Raw genomic sequence first — 6000 nt, forward strand, 5'->3', positions numbered from 1 at the left:
AAATTTTTATTTCACAATCCCCCACTTTGGCCAAGATCTGCCAGAGGCAGCATTAATGGCCAGACTCCTATTTTGTCCCATGCATTGCTGGGGCAGTGTGGCTACCTCCCCCAGGTCCATCCAGGCCCTCAGTGGGACCTTTGTGGCCAAGAAAACTAAATAGCTAAGAGGGCTTATGACCAATTAAGTGTTTTAGGCTAGATGATGAGGGGAGTAGGCACTCATCAACCCTTTAAACCCTTCTAGGCAATATGACAGTAAAAATCAAAATATCAAAGCCAAGGTGACAAAATTACTGTGTAAGTGTTGAGCTACTTACTGTATTCCTAGGTTTAGGTGCAAACTTATAGCAAACAGAAACATTGTTAACTGTTTGAGCTAAGGGATTTAGATACTTTTGTTGTATTATGATATTTTATGATAGTCTCTTTAGTAATTTATCGTAAGGTAGCCAATAAATTTCTTGTTATATTTCCTTTTGCAAAAACCGTGTAACTGAGAACAACTGTACCCAGGAAGTTCTATGTCTATGGGAAGCAGGATTTTTTTTTATGATTGTGATAGATACCTGCACCATGTGACCCAGAAAGACCAAGACTCTCATGCAGTATTTTTTTTAGGCTTCTGTGTGCCCATCCTTGATCTGGAGGGCTTAAACTAATTCCATCCCTTTCAGTATTTACAATCTCATGTCCCCCCTCTTCCACAATAGTCCTTGGGCCTAGAGGGAGGACTTTGAGTAGCAGTAAATAACAGATTGGGCCTGGCAGGATTCAATAGTTTTAAATCCTGAAGATATCAGGTTAAACTTACTATTTACTCAAAACTTGTCATAACTCTGGAAAACAAAGCAAAATAATCAGTAATGTTTTAAACAAATAGTCATACAAATTTAGTTCAGTCCATGTAATTCATTTCTGTTCTGTTTGAGGTTGATTTGGTAAAATTCATGGGCTATCAGCTTTTTAATTAAAGTTCTAGAAGTTTGCTTTGTTTTAATCTGATGTTATATAATCTCCAAAACTAAAAGAAATCTATATTCAAGAGAACTTGTCAGTTCTTTCCATGGCTTTTCTTGAAAGATAAACTTTCAACCTATCCAGTTAAAACAAAACAAAACAAAACATTTATGAGCTTAATCAAAATAAAATAATAATTTCCTAAGAAAGACAAATGTCTTAGAATAGCCATGGTTAAAGAGATGAATGGCAAACAAAGTTGGTTATTTTTGTGGCATACAAAAATTTAACATTAATAACCATAATTATTACCGATTATATACACTGAGACACAACAATATTCTACACTATTGGGCCAGGACTCACACCTGTAATTGTAGCTCTCTGGAAGGCCCAGGCAGGTGAACTTCTTGAGCTCAGGAGTTCAGATCAGCCTGAGCAAAAATAAGATCCTTTCTCTACCAAAAATAGAAAAACAAGCCAGTCCCAGCTACCTGGAAGGCTGAGGCAAGAAGATGGCTTCAACCCAGGAGTTTGAGGTTGCTGTGACCTATGATATCATGGCATTCTATCAGGACAACAGAGTAAGACTCTGTCTCAAAAAAAAAAAAAAATTGACTAAGAGTGATAGATTTCAAAAGGTTCTAAAGACGATACAGAAACTTATATGAAGGTAAACCTTAGCCATTTTAATTATCCAGTTGCCAAAAAAAGTAAAAAACTTTTATAGTGCAATTTTAAGTTAAAAGGAAAAAGTCATGTAATTTCATAAAGAGTAAATTAATACTTTAAGAAAACTTTGTTATTTTAATCAAACCTCATAAATTATAGCCAACCAAATCACATGCAAATTCCTTCATAAAACAGGATCACAATTTACTCTAAAGTTAATCATTTGCTTAGCCAAACTGTTTTTTTTTTTTTATTGTTGGGGATTCATTGAGGGTACAATAAGCCAGTTACACTGATTGCAATTGTTAGGTAAAGTCCCTCTTGCAATCATGTCTTGCCCCCATAAAGTGTGACACACACTAAGGCCCCACCCTCCTCCCTCCATCCCTCTTTCTGCTTCCCCCCCCATAAACTTAATTGTCATTAATTGTCCTCATATCAAGATTGAGTACATAGGATTCATGCTTCTCCATTCTTGTGATGCTTTACTAAGAATAATGTCTTCCACTTCCATCCAGAGCTTAGCCAAACTGTTAATCAGAAAATTTCTAAAAGCAAAAATCTTACTCTTTGACAGAGAAAAGACTCAGTTTCCCAATCATAAGACCTAAAATAGACAGCTGGGTGGCACCTGTGGCTCAAAGGAGTAGGGCGCTGGTCTCATATGCTGGAGGTGGTGGGTTCAAACCCAGCCCCGGCCAAAAACTGCGGGGGTGGGGGGAAGTAGTGGGTGGCGCCTGTGGCTCAAAGGGGTAGGGCGCCAGCCCCATATGCCGGAGGTGGTGGGTTCAAGCCCAGCCCCGGCCAAACGCTGCAAAAAAAAAAAAAAAAGTAAAATAGCTGAAATGTTATACAAGTCAAAAGGTGAACACAGATATTTTGGTATTTCTACTAACATTATATGAAAACCTTGTTCAAAAGGAGAAAACCAAATTATTTTGTTCCATTAGTGTATTAATAAAATCTTACAAACAACTCCACCTAACTTTAATCAATTTCACTGTAAATTAATTTTATAAATCTGCTATAACCTTTACTTTTAACTTTATATCCTTTAGTTTTCACTATCACTTATTTACTTTAAAACAGTTCTTAACCTTTAAATTAAACCAAATTATCTTTTTGTAACAAAACTGTTATTATTTTTACATTTCTATAACCTCTCTATTTATAAGAATCTTATTTGGTTACCTTTCTCTTTTATCTAGTAGTTTTAATTACATAAAATCATAATGTCAACTCTTAGAAAAACCAAAGAAGTTAAAGTAACTTTGAAATGTTTTCAGTCTTTAATTTTATTTGCATATCTAAATATAATTTTTTATACCACATAAAATAAGACATTAAAGTACACAATTTAAACATATTTAACAATTTCTATTTTTATATATTTATATATATATATATATATATATTTGCAGTCTTTGGCTCAGGCTGAGTTTGAACCCAGGGTTCTCCTGAAATACCCAGGGGGCAAAACTTGAGCAGGAAAGAAGGGGCCATGTGGGCTAGATTGTGCCTTGTAGCTGCTGGCCTAGGCACTGAGAATATGTCCCTAGGCCTTACCATGGCCACATATGTAGACATCAGAATTAAGAGACTGAAAATTAATAATATAAGCTCACAGTCAAGTCCAGCTAAATTTAGAAATATTATAGAAGTGGCAGTTTTATAACCTCTAAACATCTGAACTTCAATAACAGCTTTAAAACTGGTTTTATTTATCAAAGATTACCAAAGTCACATGACTGAATAGGCATTTGTGTTCTTTTCTGATTTCCTGATAGAATATTAGCTGTAAGTACTTGCTTTCCTAAAGCCAATTAATTAGAGCTCTTTTGCAATAGTGAAACATCACAGACACATGACATATATACACAGACAGACATACAGACAGGAGAAGAATTTATATTTGCCAGCTTTTAAGCATATATTTTTGTAAAATACCTGATTTATTTTAGCAGTTTACCAGCTATGATTTTAAGTTTTTTTTTTCTTGTTAACCATTTTTATGCCCTGTAAATTAGATATGTAACACAGACCCAGGATTAAAATATAGTTCTAACTACTGCTTTTAATCTCAAAAATCCTATCAAAACAAACAAACCTAAGTATTTTAATAAGACTTTTTACTGTAAACAATGTAACTTTTTTATTATTTGGGATTCATTGAGGGTGCAAAGAATTAGTTTACACTGATTGCATTTGTTAAAAGTTCCTCTTACAGGGTGGCGCCTGTGGCTCAGTCAGTAAGGCGCCGACCCCATATACCGAGTGTGGCGGGTTCAAACCTGGCCCCTGCTGAACTGCAACCAAAAAATAGCTGGGCATTGTGGCAAGCGCCTGTAGTCCCAGCTACTCGGGAGGCTGAGGCAAGAGAATCGCTTAAGCCCAGGAGTTGGAGGTTGCTGTGAGCTGTATGATGCCATGGCACTCTACCAAGGGCCATAAAGTGAAACTCTGTCTCTACAAAAAAAATAAAAAAGTTCCTCTTATAAGTTTGTCCCACCCCCAAGAGGTGTGCAATACACCTGACATCCTTCTCCCCTCCCTGAGTCCCTCTCCCTACTCCCTCATTCCACTACTCCACCCCTTGTATTAGCTTATATACTACTTTCATATCAGAATTGAGTATATTGAATTCTTGCTTCTCCATTCTTGTAATGCTTTACTAAGAAGAATGTGTTCCACCTCCATCCAGGTTAATACAAAAGATGTAAATTCTCCATCTCTTTTAATGTCTGAATAGTATTCCATGGTATACATATACCACAGATTGTTAATCCATTCCCAGGTTGGTGGGCATTTAGGTCGTTTCCACATTTTGGCGATTGTAAATTGAACTGAGATAAATAGTCTAGTGCAAATGTCCTTATGATAAAAGGATTTTTTTTTCCTTCTGGGTAGATGCCTAGTAATGGAATTGCAGGATCAAATGGGAGTTCTAATTTGAGTTCTTTAAGGATCTCCTTAATTCCTTCCATAAAGGTTGTATTAGTTTGCAGTCCTACCAGCAGTGTAAAAGTGTTCCCTTCTCTCCACATCCATGCCAGCAATGTCAACTTTGAGACTTTGTGATGTGGGCCATTCTCACTGGGTTAGATGATATCTCAGGGGGTAGTTTTGATTTGCATTTCTCTGATGATTAGGGACAATGAGCATTTTTTTCATCTGTTAGCCATTCATCTGTCTTCTTTAGAGAAAGTTCTATTCATGTCTCTTGCCCAGTGATATATGGGATTGTTAGCTCTTTTTTGCTGATTAATTTGAGTACTCTGTAGATCCTTGTTATCAAGCTATTGTTCAATTCATAATATGCAAATATCTCTTCCCATTCTGAAGGTTGTCTATTTGCTTTGGTTGTTGTTTCCTTAGCTGTAGAGAAGCTTTTCAGTTTAACTAAGTCCCATTTGTTTTGTAACATTATTTCTAAATTTTATAAGTATAGTAGATATTTTTGACTATCTGCTGTTTAAAAGTGTTTAATTAGAGACTTTCAAAAACCACATTCTGAACAAAATATATTGAAATGGTAGGGATTGATCAGAGTGTCCCTGGCCCTCTAAAGCAGTGTTTTCAACCTTTCAACCTTTTTCTTTTTATCTCAGGGCACACTTGAACCTATAGTTAAACTTCCATGGCATACTTATGTTAATCAAAAAAAAAAAAAAGAATATACTTATTGTCCTTTGAAATTTTTTGAAAATAATTTAATTAATGGTCTGTAAAAATATTCGCAGCACAACTAAGATCCTCTCATGGCACACCAGTGTTCCGTGGCACACCAGTTCAAAATCACTGCCCTAATGTTTAGCCAAACTTTCTGGAGAAAGGGCCACTGTTCTCATAAAGGTTTGCTAGAAATTAACTAACATAAAGCCGATGAATTAATAGTAGGAAAAGTTATGAATTTATATGTGGGCGCCTTTAGAGTGAACACTTAAAGATACCAAGGAAATTATCCATTTTTATGCTCAAAGTCAACAAAGTATGGGCAACTGCATAGATATGTGATTGAGCTAATGCTACCAGGCTAGATAGAAAAACACACAGATGCCTGTCTATCTAGATTCTGTTTGGCCTCTCTTAGTATGCATTCCTTCCTTCTAGGAATGGGCCAGGGCCTTTTCTGGAATGGGGGTTTTATAGTAAAACAAAGTAGGCCATCTTATTACTTTATGGCCAGTTATTACATAGAACAATTTAAAGTTTTATGGCTAGCTTTCAGAAAAAAAGGGGTTCTAGATTTATTGGCCTGTCTTGAGAAAAAGGGATTCTGATTTCTATGGCTAGGTTCAACTGAGAGGATACCCAGAAAAATATGAGGTCTATGAGAACAGAGATATTCTCAAAGAGACCCCAAGGACAC

This window comes from Nycticebus coucang, chromosome X (assembly GCF_027406575.1).
Source record: "Nycticebus coucang isolate mNycCou1 chromosome X, mNycCou1.pri, whole genome shotgun sequence".
NCBI lineage: Eukaryota > Metazoa > Chordata > Mammalia > Primates > Lorisidae > Nycticebus > Nycticebus coucang.